The sequence below is a fragment of the Nuphar pumila genome, chromosome 16, assembly GCF_984573655.1.
Source record: "Nuphar pumila chromosome 16, dmNupPumi1.hap1.1, whole genome shotgun sequence".
NCBI lineage: Eukaryota > Viridiplantae > Streptophyta > Magnoliopsida > Nymphaeales > Nymphaeaceae > Nuphar > Nuphar pumila.
Genome location: NC_143264.1, coordinates 2,245,606 through 2,264,466, shown reverse-complemented (window position 1 = coordinate 2,264,466; position 18,861 = coordinate 2,245,606).

Below are 18,861 nucleotides of genomic sequence, written 5' to 3'. Positions count from 1 at the left end.
ATTCAGTTGATACAGGTGAATCGGCAGCCCAACGATTCAGGGCCGATACTGACAACATTGCCCATGATGAAACCATTTTTGTGCAGCTCTCGGCCTTGGGCTACTGCGACTGTGGACTAGGACCAAGTCAGTCTTCCTATGTCACGCGTTTGACAGTCATATTTCCTACACCATGCACGCTAGTTCTAATGCCAGTTGCATTTGAAACCAGATTCATATTCAACTTTAAAAATCTGACGCTAATCAGGATCCGCAAAAAATCAATTAAACAGATTCAGGTTGGTCAGGTACTCAACCTCCGGGTGTACCATTGACACTTCTACCTGTGGCATGTGAGCATTATGAAAACAAGATGGGATCAGGTCAAAGTGCGCTCTGATGGTATTCTGTCAGAGCACTTCTGGATGCCGTTGATCTCCAAAACCTGTCGGGATGAGATGCCGGTCACTTGGATGGGCCTCACTCTTTTTTCCGTTCGTGTTTAGAATGGACGGCATCTGAATGGTTTAAAATGAACCGCTCACAAATGAGCTTATTCACATAAAAGTAAATCTGATTGCTGTTTCTGAGTCTTAAGGGTTTTCTCAACCTGTATCCAGATCAGACTGTCTGTGATTAGCCCTCTTGTGAGAATGTGTCCTTTTTTTTTCGACAGAGAAAGCTGGGGTTAGGCAGACTCCTACCACTACCAGTTATACAACTATACCATTTGGGGTTCGAACTTGCAACGTCCCAACACAAGGTGACATGCACTAACTGCTCCTGCCAGACAAGCGGAGCCCCGTTGCTAATAATGTGTTCTTTGGTGCTGGATGTTACGAGTGATCTAACTAGACTCAAGACCATGTCTAATCCTTGATGTAACACCTCTGCATGGTCTTAGAAAAATATCACTCTTGTTTATCTAAATTATTTGCCAGTACACCTGCAATTGCAACTGATACTGAAAATCAGAAAGTAGATGCTTCGGAAGCGTGCAGTATTACTACATCATAAAATGGACAAAATATATGTTCTTAAAGATTCTGACTCTAAATTCATATATAACAAAAAAAAAAGGCATCCCTGGTCTACACTTCTCCTACGCTCCTTCAATCTGTATGCTGAAAGCAAGAAACAGAGGTGAGAACAGTTACGTGCAATCTGTTTGCATAATCAAGGTTAAGAAAGAGAACTTAGTTCTTGGTGATTCCATCAGCATTACATATTGAATATCACTATTCTCTAGTGGATCGAAGAAAACTTGGTTCAATGCAAAATTTTCAAGAACCAAATTTTGTAGAAACCAAGGGTCAAAGCTCAGAGTAACATCAACAAGTTGCTTCAACAACCAGAACTTGAAGAAGACTTTGCATTCCCTTGAGCGTCAGCCTCTTGCATTAATGAGTGTGCCACAGGTTTTCACCGTCGGGACAGTGACTGTAAGTACAACAGGCTATCCCAAGGTTGATTTCCCTGCACTTCACGAAAAAAAGCCAAAACTTTAAGAAGACTTTTAGTTCCCTTCATCAATTTAGTCATGGCAAAACTGGGGATTTTGAATGTGATAGGATTGGAGTTCCAGTCATTTCATTGAAGCCCAACAATACCACTCCATTACACTACAAGAAAAATGCGGATTAGCGACGGGCGCTATCCGTCGCTACTCCATCGCTAACGTGTTTAGCGACAGATTAACGACGAAATCGAACGTCGCATAATCCTGGTCTCCAAAATGCGACAGAATTTATCTGTCGCCAATCCGTCGCTAATTAACAATGAATTAGCAATGGATAATGTCTATCGCTAATCCGTCACTAAATAAGGATTGATTTGGTTTTGCGAAGGAATATATTCCATCGCTAAAATTTAACAATGAATATGTATCCGTCGTTAATGTCCATCACCAATTGAGCGAGTGATTAGCGAGAGATTAAATTTCGTCACAAAACATTGACCGGTTTAAATTGGTGATGGATATTAGCGATGGATAATATCCGTCGCAAATTTTTAAAAAAATTATTTTTTTTTTGAAATATGAATATCGAAAAAAAATTCTCGTTATACGATTTATATAACCTGTGTATAAAAAAAAAAGTACACATAAAAAATATATATACAAAGCAGGTGAAACAAATTTAACACAAGTTATAAGTTACAGTACAGTCCTTGCCAAATTCTAATTAGTTACAAGTACGTGAAACAAATTAAACAGATGAATCTAATCCTCACCAAGATTCGGGGCATCATCCTCTTCATTGTCTCGATCTGGCCCTCCATCCATGCCTCCATCAGCTCCTCTACATTGATCATCTCCAACATCCTATGAGAGAACCGAAAATGTTAGTATCGATAAACAAAATATAATGAAATAAATTATATGCAATGCACCTAGTCTAATGCAATCAAAGTAAATGACTGAATGATACATAGACTAGCAATAAAGTGAAGGACACTAACAGAATTTTGATATGTGTTCTAAGGCTGACAAAAAAAATTCATAGTGATTCACTCATGCAGATATGTATTCTAAGGTTGTCAAAAAAATGTTACAGTTATTCACGCATGCATATAATGTTTATAAGGTTGTCAAATAAATGTGTTATGTATCACAATCATGCATATATATGTTATAAGGCAGTAAAAAAACTTTCATAGTGATGAAATCATGCTTATATGTGTTCTAAGGTTGTCAAAAAACTTTTATAGTGATTCAATCATGCATATATGTGTTCTAAGACAGTAAAAAAAATTTATAGTGATTCAATCATGCATATATGTGTTCTAAGGCAATAAAACAATTTCATAGTAATGAAATCATGCTTATATGTGTTCTAAGGTTGTCAAAAAACTTTTATAGTGATTCAATCATGCATATATGTGTTCTAAGGTTGTCAAAAAACTTTCATAGTGATTCAATCATGCATATATGTGTTATAAGGTAGTCAAAAAACTTTCATATATGCTAATATCATGCTCATATGTGTTCTAAGGTTGTCAAAAAACTTTCATAACGATTCAATCATGCTCATATATGTCTAAGGCAGTCAAAAAACTTTCATAATTATTCAATCATGCATATATATGTTTTAAGGTTATCAAAAAAGTTTCATATTGATTCAATCATGCATATATGTGTTATAAGGCAGTCAAAAAACTTTCATATATGCTAATATCATGCCCATATGCGTTCTAAAGTTGTCATAGTGATGAAAGAATGTTTGTATGTGTTCTGAGGCTGTTAAAAAACTTTCATAGTGATTCAATCATGCATATATGTGTTAGAAGGCAGTCAAAAAATTTTATAGTGATGAAATCATGCTTATATGTGTTCAATCATGCATATACTAGCTTGAAATCTAACGGTATGAAATAAATTACATGAATCTTTATACCTAACGGGCACCGGAGCTCATATTGAATTCAGACGAAGTTCCCCTGTCCCGAAAAAAGTTACACAACTCATTATGGACAAGGTTGGGAATGACTTCATGTAAAAAGTCACGCATTTTGTCTTCAAGACGCTGACAGACACCATCCCAAGATATAGCAGGGTCAATCGGACGGTGGAAGTTGATGCTGGCGGGAGAACTCTGAGAGCCCTAGATGTAGGAGGCAATGATTGGCGTGGTGTTCATGTTACTCCCAAACCTGAACACACGATCCTTTTTGGGTTCACCAGTTGTAGTCACCCATGCTGCAGGATCAAAAGGCGGATGCAGATTAGAGTCATTGCCATATAGCTCTACCATCTGCTGCTCGTATGACTCCTACAAAGTAATGATTATAATATAAATTAATAATTAAGAATTATAATGTTTATGATAATGTAATTCATAATAACTTGTATATTATAATGTTTATTAATGTAATAAATATATATCGATGTCGCTCTCGCCTTCTCTGATACAAACTCTCCCGTGCTCTTACGTTTATGTGTTTCAACAAATACATCCTTGTAAGGCACAATGCCTCATTTTTCTGCTTTCTGCAAGGTTAAATGATAAAAAAATCAATTAAAAAGTATGCATAAATACTTATAAATTTGATAATATATATTGATGAGTTACTATTTTCTTCTGGTGGCTCCCAAAAGTCCTAGATCCACCTGTGTGTAGATGGGCATCGGGCATCAGGCATCTTCACTCGATTTTGTGCAGCCTTTGCTGAGTGGTTTCGAAATCCATTGCTCGCCCACTTGTCGCACATTCTCTCCCAATAATCTCTCCTGATAGTAGAAGGGCCATAACCCTTTCACTGCAGTGGATCATCTATCCCACCAGCTGCTTTTATTGCTGCAGTCTTCATATTATGCAGCATATCGGCAAATCGATTGACAACCACCTTCTACCACATTGGCCTCGTGTCTTTCTCCTCGTTCGCAGTCGCGAAGCCTACAAATACTTTCAGAAAGTTAACACACACGACTATAACAAAAAATTAAATATGAAACACATTAGTTATGATAAACGATTGCATACCATGAATGGGGACAATAATCTGTCGAACACCTCCTTCGGGTACTCTTTTCATTGAGCGACCGATCCTGAAAGATGCTGCAATAGTGACTTTCTAATTTCTCATACTACTTCTTGTGGCTCGAACCTCGCGCTGTACATAAATTGATACACATTAGCAATCGACTTTCGATATACACTATTTATAAGATAAGTATTGGATACGTGACAATAAAATACTTACGGTCGACTATCGATATACACTATTTGAATGAGTCATCATGTGTCAGACTGAGAAGACCCTGTATCCGACGTTGTCTCGTGACGTGTATGAATAGATGGTGTAGGTGGGTCATGTGCAAGAGAAACATCACCTATAAAAAATTAAGTTAAAAATTCACACAATGCACATTTAAACTAATCAAGTATACAATTAGTTAAATGATATACCTATCGAAGCAGCCCGTGAAGATGAAGGCTGAGACTGGCTACCACTGGGTGCTCGACCACTATGACCTCCACTAACCATATTCAAACAAATAAAAATTTTATTTGGATCAGTTACACAACTCTATATCTTCATGGATACATAATCAAATCGAAAATAACTTCATGCAATACATTCAAACATTGCAATACATTCAAATCATTCGCATCAAATCATTGTAATACATTGTAAATCATTCAAATCATTCACATCAAACATTGCAATACATTCAAATCTTTCAAATCATTGCAATACATTTCAATACACCATATCTAAAGCATGCAGTGATTTGGACAAGCATCTATCTTTTGATACCCCATACCTAAAGCGTTGACCATAACCTCCGCACGATAGAAATTTTATGACAATTTCTCATCGTTGGGCAACATACTCTTCACAATAGAGCACAGACAGTCAAAACATGATTGACTCAAATTATACTCGGACTTAAAATTCATTAGTTGAAAAACTGCAGACAAGATAGTATGACTCTCGCAACCATTTCAAAGTGACTCATCAGCATCTCTAAGTAAATCATAAAATCTACTAGCTGCATCATTTGTTGCTTCTTCCTCTGCTCCAGTTGGTATATCATTAGGACCCATAGCAGAACCCAGTTATAGTCCTGTGGCATCAAATATCAAATCCACATATAGATTATCGTGCACCATATCCACCCATGCATCAAAATTGTTTTAAAATTCTTCACCATGAAGCGTCCAATTTTGACAATCACTCACAAAACCCTTCCTGTATAGGTGATATCTAATGACATGAGGTTATACAAATCGATTATTCTTACACATCGTGTAGGGGTACCTGATCCGACCTGTGGGATCCACTGTACTGACACTTGCCATTGCAAATTCAATAAAACTGTCAACACCATCCATATATTCAAGCGATACTTTATTGTCAACTATCCTACGATATATCCATTCACGGTTTGTAGCCATTTTGTCCTATGATGGTACAGATATTATCCTAACAAGTTAAAAGAGAATCATAAGAATGCTATGATGAAAAAAATATCTAATTTATCATGCATTCATGGTGAATGTAATGATTTGATATATATATCACACACACATACACACACACACACACACATATATATATATATTATGATGTCATTCAATCACAAGAACTATGATGCATGTATTGATAACTTAATATTTTCATGTGCAAAACCATTCATTTGAAGCATGTTTGAAGCATTGATAACTTATTATTCATTTTCATTTGCAAACTCATTCATAACACAATACATTCATTTGAAGCATGTTTTGATGATACACTTTCACATGAAAGGCATAATCAAATTGAAAATAATTGCATACAAGTATGGATACAATCATATCAAACATGACAATACATTCATATCAAAACAATGTCAAACATGTACCTGCAGCAAATACACTCCAATATCCCGCTAACTACTACCATGACTAGCATGAAATCCGAACTTCAAAAATAAGAACACTTCTATTTTCATACATTAAAATCATGCTCAGCATGATCTCTGAACTCCATCAAAGCAGTCCTAGATATCAACAACTAAGTGAGTGTGTGAACAGAAAAGTGTTGCATCCAAAAAATTAAATAACCTGTGATGCACTCGCATCACTTACTCACCACTGATATTACCTGATTTGCATTGCTTTTGCCTTTGCATTTTTTTTCTCGAGTAACAGATTCAGGTACATTTAGTTGTAACACATCCAGATGAATTTCATACTTTGTACACGATATCAGGCTTAATTGAGTCCATAAATTTCATACGTGTGTAGGCGATGCGAGGCTCGGATCACGGGGCACAAGCGAGATCTGTTGCGAAATCTGCAGGAGACACTATGTTAAAATGAAGTTTATTATCCGATGACAAGGGGGGGACGCCCCCTATCAGAAATGAGCCCGGACAAAGAGACACAACCCTCTGCTGAAAGCGAGACAGGGAGCGAAACCCCCTGCAGGAACATTCACAGGAGGCAGAGGGTGGGACCCCCCGAAGAGAAGCATCGGGAGGCAGGGGCCGAGCCCCCTGCCGGGAATCAATCACAAGGCAGGGGGGTCTCGCCCCCTGCCAAGGCAAAATAGCAGAGCAGAGGGTTCCAACCCCTGTCGAAATTATCGAGGACAGGGGGCGGAGCCACCCCCTACCAGGAAAAACAAAAAGGCAGGAGGCTTCTCCCTCTGCCGATCATAACGAGGACAAGGGGGCAGAGCCCCACTATCGGAGAAGTCAAGAGGACAGGGGGCGAAGCCCCCTGTTGGCATTCGAAAGGACAGGGGCGAAGCTCCCTATCCTGCCAGAGAAAACAAGAGGACAGGGGCGGAGCCCCCTGTTCTGCTGAAGAGATCAAGGGCAAGGGGAGGGTCTGGCAGAGGCGATTGGGGCCTCCGCCAGCCCCCGTTGACTACAGAGGGGTGGGGAGGACCCGACAGAGGCTGTCGGGCCTCTGCTGGCCCTCCGACAACCATAGGGAGAAGGGGGAAGCTCCGGTAGAGGTTGGCGGCCCTATGCCAGACCTCCAGCGATGCTGATTTCAAGGGGAAACAACAAGGGGGAAAGGAGGAGGGTTACCTGCGGGAGTTGTCGACGATTGTCGCGGGCAGGGTCGATGTGGGGAGAGCAGGCTGGGGTCGTTGGCTCGTCGGAAATCGTAGAGAGGGAGCAACGAGAGCGAGAATCGGAGAGGGAAACGAGAGAGGAGGTCGCAACCTGGGTCTCCTTCTGCGACCACTTGAAAGCTCGGGGGGGGGGGGGGGGGAGCCGTTTCAGGAAACCCTGAAGGGGTGAGGTTGGAAGGGGGTTGCCGGACGGGGCTCGCCGGCCGGAAAAATGATGAGAGCGAGAGAGAGAGGGGAGCGAAGGTGAGAGGGGGACTGAGTCAAAGGGGGAAGTCGACGGGCGGCAGGCGAGGAATGAAACAGAAAGGGAAATAAAGGGACTCGCATTAGGGTTTTACGGGGAAAATTAGTGATGGATTAGCGACGAAACAATTCCGTCGCTACTTGGCGACGGAGTATCGACGGAAAATTTTTGCCGTTGATCCGTCGTTAAGTTGCGAAAGATCTTGAGATGATTTTTTTCTGTCGCTAATCCGTCGCTAATTAGCGACGAAAGTTTTTTCATCGCTAATTCCGCAAATAATCTAAATTTTAGCGACGGATAGTTTTCTCTAGCTAATCCATCACAAACTTTTGTCGATAATTAACATTTTTCTTGTAGTGTTAACACATGAAATAAACTAAAGTTGGACAATTAAAATTCAGAGAGCTGATTTAAATTCCCATGTTGACCAAAACCAAAGCAACCAATTGGCTGCAGTTAGGCTAAACTTAACTAGTGGATTTCAATAACTCCATGATCCTTTCTTAGATGTTTCGATCAATATGTATGATTCAAGAAGTAATGATAATCACCAACATATTTTGAATTTACAGAAGTGTCCTCTTCCACCATCTTTCACATTTGTAAAATTTAATCTAAAATATAATCTGCATCATTTACGTGGTGGTCCAAATTTGTAAAACTTTGTAGACTTATCACTCTGTAACATTGTATACAGAAAAGCATTTGCCTCTGATCACAATGTCACAATTTTCACGAGAATAAGTTGCTTTTAAGGGTATGAGTATGAATGTGAATCCTTGCTCATTCCCTACATTTCACTTCTTCCTTCATTAACTTCTTGCACCAAACCTTAACCCATTTCTAATTTAACAAAATTTGTTTCCTTCACATTTAGATTTTGCTAATTTTGGGTAAGGGAGGAGCGGGGTGGACACATTATACATGTTTTGCTCGATCACACAACCATGCCTCAAAGTGTCAAATAGAGAGCAGATTCAGTGATTGGGGCCAAACACATTATATATGTTCGAACCCAACCACTGTGCACCACATAGTGCCTGCTCCCCTTCCTTTAAGAGGAGGCCCCCCAATTCAAAAGCCCAATCACACAACCACGCCTGAACTCAGTTCTAAATGAGAAACTCACTCACTATTGGGGTCATGCATTCCCTTAAAAAATATGCACGAGTTGTCAAAGAAGAGTACTAGGACTTGACCAGACCCATGAATCAAGAACCCTCTCAAACAAGGACATGGGCCTGTTAGGCAAATAATTGGGTCCATAAATTCCTGGCTCCTGCAATGTTGATCAGGCATCTGGCTGACCCATCGAGTCTACCAGAGACTTGGGCTTGGGCTAGGACAGTGTTCATTTTTTTTTATGATGATGGAAAACCCTCACTGAGAACCAGGTTACTTAATGAGCCCACCTTTCTGCGAGATAAAACTCTGGGTTGAGGACACGACCACACACCCTTATGTGCCCCAACCGTGATAAAGCAACCCCCATGCGCCAGTGAGATTCGATCCTGAGACTTCAGCATGACACAAGACTGTGTTCATAAGATACGGGCCTTTTTGTTAGGTTGTCAATTGGTCAAGTGCCAACCGAACTTGGGGTCCATATCCATACTCTGACTATTACCATTGAAAGCATGACTGACACAGATCAGACCCAACCAGATTTGTTACATTGACCCGAACCAATAATCTTGGATCCATGGGTACAAACCCAGAATTATTCGGCCAGACCCGATCTAAAAGCTTATATTTCTGCACTTTTTTCAAGTGGGGAACATCTTTAAGATCAAAACTATGGGTTCTGCACCATAAAGTCATAGCATGCAAAGGGAGACACATACAGAAAGTGCAATTTGCTCAAATATTTTCATATCATGAGTATGGTTCCATCTTACATCCAAAAAATTGACTGTCGTTTGAAATCTTAAAGAAACAGAACAAAAAAACCCAAAATTAAAGTCCTATTTCTCACCGCTTGGTCTTACAACTCCGATCCACCAGCACCCCATTAGGCGGACCACCGACCACTACGCTGCACCAACCATGCAGCCAATACGAGACGTGGCCCGGACCCAGCCTAGCCCTAGTCCGGAAGGTGGCTCTGACCCCAAACTTAACCCTGTCATTGTCGACCATCTGCTTAACCATGGCGACCTCCTCCGAACCCAGCGCAACTTGGCTCGTCAAGAAGTGGACCGAGACCGACTTCCACCCTTCCCTCTGGGCTCGGAACGGCTCAATCATCTGGGTGGCCACCATGGTGTTACCGACGTACAGCTCGATGTGGAGGAGCTGGAAACCGATGTCGATCCGACGGTTGGGATTGGAGATGTTGACGATGAGGGTGAGATAGCCGTTGAGGAGGTTCGGCGAGTCGAGGTAGAGGCTCTCGATGGTGGCGGAGGAGATGTCGAGGGAAGGTAGGCGGGGGCGGATGTTGAGGAAAATGACGAGGGTGAGGATGGCTGAGAGGAATACGGCGACGGCGAAGACGAGGCAGAAGACGGCGATGCACCATATGACAGGGTTGGTGCGCTGCGGCGGCGGGAGGAGGGGGAGCCTGGCTGGTGGTGGTGGAAGTGGTGGTGGTGGCGGTGGTGGTGGGAGTGCGAGTAGGGGTGGTGGCCGGCGCCGCTGCTGCTTTCGATTATTTCGGTTAGGTTGGTGCTGCTGGTCTTGCTCTTGCTGGCTTTGTGGATGTTGGTCTTGTTGTTGCTCCTGGTGGTTGTTTTGTTGGTGTTCTTGATCTTGTTGGTGCTGTTGTTGGTGGTGATCTTCTTCTTGCTGCTGGCGGAGTTTTTGGTAGTGGTGGTGCTTTTGAGCTTGATGGTGGTGGTGGTTGTGGTAAGGTGATGGTGGTAGTGGTTGTTCTGGGATCGGTAGTGAGATTGGGGTTGTCATTACGCTTATTTTAACGTAAGAGGAGGTGGTTAAAAGTGCAGGTGAGGGAAGAGAGAGAGAGAGAGTAAGAGAGAGGGAGGTGGGTTTGCTTTTTCTTTAAGCTTTAGCTTTTGCTTTTTGCACTTTGGTTTGTTGTGGGTTCGAAATATGAAAAAAGAGAACGTATTCCGAGGTAGCATGATTCATGGTTCGGTAGAGCAAGTAGAGATTATATAAGACTATCTATGAAAAAAAGTAAAGATTATATAAATGGTGATCAAGAGTTGTGGCTATTTGGGCGCCATGGTTATTTCGAAATGAGCGGTGGGTGAGTCTCATTTTTGGATCGTTGATTTGGAGATCCAAGGGTCCAAATTTAACGCCCTTTGTCTTGTTGGCCGCACTGCTAAGGTGGAATGAGGGTCTTGACATGGAGCTCTGCCCGAGACTGATGGTCTTGATAATGCTTTCTTAATTAGGGTTTGACTAAAAAATGGATCCGGATTGCGAGAAATGGGATAAGATCTGAATCCAACTCCGGATGGCATTGCCGATATGGTGCTCCCAAGTACTTGAAGACATGGTCAGGTTGAGCTCAAAGCTGGTTCAGATGTCAATGTAGTTGCCTAAATCATGTTTTTTTGAAAGGCAAGCTGGGGTTAGGCAGACCCCTACCAGTTATACAAAGATACTATTGGGATTTGAACCTGCAACGTCCCAACACAAGGTGACGTGCACTATCTGCTCCTACCAGACAAGCGGAGATGATTAGAGCTCCAAACCAAGTATAATTTCTCTTTATCAAATCCCCAATAAGTCAATAATCATTGCACACACAACTCGATCACTAATTGCAAATTATCATTCATGAAATGCCAACACGCTTTATTTAAGTGCCTAAGGTCTATAAGAAAAAATTCTATGAGAGGGCCGATCAGGTGCAATAACATTGCACACTTTCAATGTGCCGCTGCACTCGACTGCCCTTCATCTGCTGTTGAGCCCCATAGATGACAAGCTGTATCTCAGAGATGGGGGGGAGCAGTCACACACTAAAAAAGTGCAATGTGATTGCAGTTGATCTGCCCTGGTTCTATGATTGGGATACTGGCAACAAATACACCACCAACAGAAAAATTGAGAGCAGATTAGGTGACATTGTATACAAGTGATCCTGTTAGATTCAACCCTCACTGCACATCACTTTGGATCCGTGCATCTTCGTTGGGATCCGTGAGTGTGGGGACTGAATATAACAACCACTTACACAAAATTACTTGATATGTTGGGAAGTACTGAAAAAATAGAAACAGAGATTCCCACTCCTCTCTTGTAGATGTAAGCAATAAGGTTGGAACTCTAAAGTTATTGTTTGCAAGCCAAATATTTCAACCATCTTGATTTTACGATATAAAATATATTACAAAATATATTTATTAACAGTTAACAAGCCTATACTAGCCTAGCCAAGCGAACACTTGCTGTTCATGTTTGGCTTGCCAACCTATATATTTGACATATTCAAATGAGCTCTTTATGAGCTGAGCCACGAGCAGCTGATTGTCTAGTTTCCAAGCCTTCCTGAAGGGCTATACTCAAGGGCCAGTAGTGTTTGTGGCTAGATTTTCGGCACGGAAGTGGCTCCTTTGTATTGACTTGCTTTCTCATCTCGATCCACCGCCAGCTTAAAATGAGGGCGGATCAGGTGCAATCACATTGAACACTTTGAGTGTGCTGCTGTACCTGACCACCCTTCATCTCTGAGATACAGCCTGTCATCTGTGGGGCCCAACAAAAGATGGAGGGTGGATCAGGTGCAGCAGCACACTAAAGTGTGCAATGTGATTGCACCTGATCTGCCGTATCTTAAAATGTCGACTTACATGACATTGTTAGGTTGAAGAATGAGCATGAATGTCGGAAAAGATCTCTATTTTCCTGAATTCCATGAAATCATTGTATTCATCTTTAGATGGCACTCTTTCTCATCAAATTCAATACTATCAAAAGAAATAGAGCAAGGCGAAGTCGTTGTTTTAGAGCAAAATAAGTAGGTTTATCTGTAACCTGCAAAACATCTCATGATTTTATAAACAGCAAGGGCCTCCCTATTTTTTAGCACAACTGCATGCTCAGAAAAGCTAATCCAAGGACAACATCACCACTTAAAAAGAGTTTGAACTTTGCCAGTGCACGAAAAGTGAAAGGCTTTTGCTCAAGCTATTAAAAAGTAAGAAATTGTAGGAACCTGATTAAATCATTAGCTTACTATTTAGGCCACAAGGCCTATGCTGGGCAGGGGGTGACTTGTTAATGTCACCAAGTTGGTTGGGGATCATGAGTTTGGAACCCAAAGGGAAAAGTCACGTCCCTTGCCACAAGGTCCAAGCTGAGTGTGCTTGTCGGTGGGCGGAAGGACGTGGACGGTTTTGTCAACTGGGTGAAAAGATCAGGTGCAATATGATTGGACAAATATTTGTGCATTAAGCATCTGTTCACCCTCCATCTTGGGGACAGGGCCTGTCAGGTGTGGGGCTCAAGACCGGATGGAGGGCGATCGAGTGCTTAATGCACAATTTTTGTGCAATCATATTGCACTGGATCCGGACTAATCAATAGGACGCCTACCAATGGAGGGTAGATCACAAGCAATCACATTGTACACTTTGAGTGTGCCTTTGCACCTGGTCGTTCTCTATCTTTACAGCCTGTCAGTTTGTGGAGCCCAACAGCAGATGGAGGGCAGCCAGGTGCAGCAGCACTCGAAGTGCACCTGATCTGCTGTTCAGCCAACATGCGGTTGGTGATGGAGGGGTTTTCCCTTGTCCTAGCTAAACAACAGGCCACTAAATGACATACTACTTTGTGCTAAGATTATTGTAACAAAATTAGGTCTATGGTATCCCGGACTTGGCCCGGACTTGGTCAACGCCAAGTCGGACTCGGTTAACGAGTCGAGGCCGAGTCCATCCTTTTTTGGACTCGGTCAACGTTGCCCGAGTCCAAAAATTATCCATTTTAAGGTAAAAAACAAAAAAAAAATCATTTATGGGGCTTCTGAGTCACCGCTTATTCTGGTTGAACTGGGTTTTCTTAAGCTACTCTCATTTTGTGTTAAATGTTGCTAGAATAACTGGAGTCTCTGTTGGTCCTTTTAGTAGTTCTGTTAAATTAAGGACTTTGTGTTAAGATTTTGTTATGGTGGGATTTTTGGAATTGAAAGTCTTCATTATGTGATTCCTTGTCCTGTCAAATTGCGTGCAAGATTTCTGCCCATGCATGTCAAGGATGGTTCACTATAAATAACCATCATAATTATGTGTAGACAAATTTTTTGAGAAATTTTGACATTTCTATCTTTTCCTTTTCTTGGTAGTATGTACATTTTTTGCAGCGAAGCCTCAAACATAAGCCCCAGAAAAAAAAAATCCGGAGGGCGCTGCCCCCTTACGGGACCCGCATCGGGGGGAGCCCCCGGACCCCCCTTTCTGCAAGGGCAAAAGTACAATTTGCAAAGTTTATAAAAACACTCATGCTGGTGCCAAACTTTAGAGGACAATATCCACATATATGCATGTAGGATATATATATATTATTTTTTAAAATATATATATAGCCGAGTCCCCGTGTCCAAAATTTTTAAAATTGCGCCGCACCCGTGTCGCACCCGCACCCGTGTCGCACCCGCACCCATGTGACATAGCTTAAATCTCAACCAAAGGCTCCAATTGAATGTCATTTTTGAAAAAGTAGTTCTCATAATATCATTTCTTGAAAGCTAATTTAATACAATTTAAAGTTTTGAAAATGAATTTTTAATTCTAACCAATGAAATGGTGTTTGAGTGACAAAAAAAGTATTTTCTTAAATTTTTTAATTAGATCGTGTCATTAACACCACCTTCCAATACCTTCTTCCCCTTTTCATCTGCACTACCACATCTCATCCTCTAAGCTGCCATCGCTTCCTTCCCTTTCACCTTTGCGCTCCTGTGCTACAATAATTGTGAAGGGCCCATCATTTGCACAATGAATGACAATGATTAATGGGATCGACATTGCTGATGTCAGAACACCATTGAATGGTGATGATTTGGTAGATTAATTGATGAGCAGAAAGCAGATCAAGTACTCAGTGCCAATAGGAAGCGGAGCCAGAAATCCAAATTAGGGAGGGCACAGATGTGTGTACACACGTCCCCCCCCCCCCGCACACACACACACACATATATATATATATATATATATATAAAGGGTTTGGGGGAGGCACAACATTAAGGGCAGGGTGAGCAGTCCCATCCTGACCCAAACCCCCTTATCCAGGATTTCAAAGTCAGTGTTGGCACTTGCCCACCCTGACTAGTATGTAGCTCTGCCTGGTGCCAGTGGCATGTGCCACGTGTGTCTTATGGCTGAGACTCACAATCTCTTAAAACATGGATTAGCCAGTAGAAGGAGGGGAGAAGGGAGGGAGGTTCAGGTGCAATGTGATTGCACACCTTTAGTAAGCTGCTGCACTCGATCACCCAACATCTTTGGCATATTGCCTATCAGTTGTGGAGCTCAACAACAGATGGTGGGTGATCAGGTGCAGCACACAAAGAGTATGCAATCACATTGCACTTGATTGGGTAGGGGGGAACGGGGTGGGATGGGGGAGGAAGGAAGTTTTGGGTTTTTGTTTGAAAGTGGTATTTTGAACATATTGTTTTGCGAAAGTGGACAACCGATTTTCAAAACATTGTTTCTTATCTAGTCCAAACAACCCTTAAAGATGAAATTGGATTTGTGATTAGATAAAAGCTCAATGTCTCTTAAGGAAAAAGCTAGAGATGGTATCAGTATAATGTAATTGTACACTTTAAGTGTGTTGCTGCACCTGAACCGCTACCATATGTTGGGCCACATAGCCAATATGGTGTATCCCAAAGATAGTGGGTGCTTAGGTGCAATCACATCAGTTTGGTTTCACTCAATCCTCTATGTCATCCCCCAACTTCATATCCCTCTTAAATCTTATGATGCAAGTTATTTTGATTAAATTTGACCTTCTAGATGAATACAATGTGGTTGATTTAATAAAAATCGACCTTTGAATAGTATTTTTTGAACAAAAAATGTGAGTTTTTAAATAATAAACTTTTGTGATTTGTCAATCATTGATTTTTGAATTGCCAAAAAATCCTACACACGTTAGATTTAGGTGAATTAAATGATTTTCTTTATTAACTGATTGATGTAGATGACACCTACGGAGTCCAATCTTATTAAAACAGCTTGCATCAATGAAATCCCAAAGAGGGTATGAAAATAAGGATGACTTTGGGGATGAGTGAAACCGATTTGGCAATCATATTGCACTTTATACTCCCTCAAGTATATTTGTTGGGTTTATCTTTCCATTGTTTATTTTTCACATCTTTGGAGATATAATCCAACAGATTACACAACAACAAATCAGATTGTCTCTACCTACAACTACTATGTACAGCAGAAAAATACTGCAAACGCAAACAGTTCTGCAGAAGAACATGAACAGCAAGCCACTCCTTCAATTTAAGAATCCAAGCATCATTATTGGAAGAATTCTGCAATCTTCTATCACCTGCACTTAGCCCATTCAGAATTCCTTCAAGTACACCAAATTCTGGCAGCAAGTTGTCAAACTTCTCTTGACAAACACCAGCCACCAAGACCTGACCCAAATGATTCCGCATAGCATGTGCTATCCTCGTGCTCTGCTGAATCTTAACAAATACTAAATGGAGATCAATATGCATACTATCAGGAGGTTCCCAGTCAAATGGAAGCACTCCAAACTTAGCCCAACACTTTATTTCCTCATCCTCGGCCCAATTCAATTTAAGATAGTGCTCTCTGCAGCATTGCCATACTCCTCTGATCAAAGAACCACATGAATAATCAACAGAGTTATGGGAAATGTAATTTCTAATGCACCAGAATTGCCATATACCTAAATGCATTGTGTGCCTCCAACAACTTAATAAGCACCTACATGCTAATACATGAAAATTTCTTCAAGCCCTTAGTCTCAGAGACAAGGATTATAATACTATATTAATGTCCTGTTTGTGCATGTATGTACCATGTAAATCATAGTTTCTGGTGAGATTCCAGAGACTGCTTGATAGCAGTGCTATCTAGTATTTACCTATGTTCCTGCCCTGCTATTTCCAACATCCTATGGACTCGGATCAGATGGTACAAGTACCAAGGAAACAAGAATAGCTAGTTCAAGGTTTTGACGCCAAGAATGGCTAGTTCTGCTGTCGTTCTGGTGTCAAGGTTTTGGACGGTATGTTCTTAATATTGCAATGCAATTAATTGCTTCACACTGCATTTATAGTTCTCTTAGTTATCTAAGATCCCTTGTTCATGCCTTTGAGGTTCTGATTGCAGATCCATAAAGCAGATTATTTCAATGGTGGCACTGCCCTTCATTTTGTTGCATTGAATGAGCAGTCATGTTGCATCCGGCTCCTCCTTGCGGACTGTATTCCTAGTGTGGCTGGAATTTGGAATGTTGTAAACAGAGGATTTGTGAAAGATGACTGTGGAAGATGGGACAACAATTGACATGATCGGTAATTATTTTATTTTCCAAGTCCATGCTTCAGTTTTTTGGAACTTCTAATTGTTCCACTTCCTTCCCATTTTACAGTTCTTTTGTGTTTTCCAGTCAAAACTCTGGAAATGGGAAGGAAGTGGATCAATTTTGCCCTTTCTGGAAATGGTTGCACATAAGAAATTTGCAGTCACCATCTTTCTGGAAATGGTTGGGAATGCTAAGAGACTGGTTTTCCCAGAAAGTGGTCACTGCAACAGGGTGTGTTTGGCCTCCTGTGGACTACACTGCTCTCCTCCATCTCTTGTCCTTGAAGTTATGATCATCAATGTGACAATGATTTAGCTATCTGAAACCAAAAACAGTTTGTCCATTGTTTTCAACCTGTTGGATAATATTGTATTATCTAGGTACTTACATTGTGGATAAGGTGTGGCAAACTGTCACTCTATTACCCCCTTTTCAGTTTTCCATGGAATTTCTTATGTATGCATGTTTGTCTGTAGGTGGGACCTGCCCCTGCTCTTATCAAGGTTACTACAAGACAAAGCTGCTTCAGCTGCACTATCAACAGTACTTAAAAACATTGATGAGCATCCAACGGTCAGGCATGAAGCTGCAGAAGCTTCTCTATTGCAGGTATGCCCTTTTATGTATTTGTCTGAGGACCCTTGGATAAGATTCACAGTTGAACAACATATCTGATTCCAGCAGAGAACGATTTTAATTTTCCACAAAAGGCCAAACAAATAGAACATGGGAGAAGGTTTTGTGAACGGCTCTGTGGTTGGAGGCTCTATATATGCCACAGGAGAACTGTACATATGTGGCTTCATCAGTATTAAGTTAGACAACTATCAACTGCAATGGTAACAAAAGGCCACACAAATAGAACATAAACAGAACATGGTTGTCATCTTAGTTTATAGCATTGTTCTATGCATCTGCACTGCACAAAAAACTATTTTCATTCTTTCTTAGCTAGATAAAAAAGACAGTAGCAGTAATGTCTTGAGCCTGCTTGTGTTTGGACATTTGGTGAATGTGACCAAATTCACAAACGCTTGTAACTGTAGTGTTTCCTGTAATCCAAAAGGTACACTTTATCATCAAGACTTTACGCATAGCAAGAGAACATGCTCTGTGGAATTTATATGGGCGAACTTCTCCTTGCAATCAGCAGCATTGATGTAGAGACACTGTCATGATTGAACGTCTTGTGTTCAGTTCCCATTGAGGCAAATGCCCAGCTTGACCATCAAAGAAAATTGATATATTGGATCAAAGAATCATCCTGTTAGTATTTTACGTACATCTTTTGTAGAAGTTTATGAGATGGATGTTCCTTGAAGGCTGAACTGTCTACAAGTCTGTTATGTATCATGATAATTATGGCTATCGGAGCTGTCAACCCCAAAACAGAGAAGAAACATATTTTTCTTCATGTTATCATTTGAACGCCATGTTTCACATTGTGAATTGCAATGTTCTTGTGTGCTATTTTGAAATAAATGTTGCTTCTAATAATTGCTTGGTTATAGCCTCACTGTCTTGGGGGTCGATTGTTTTAGCTGTAACTTGGGAACAATATGTGG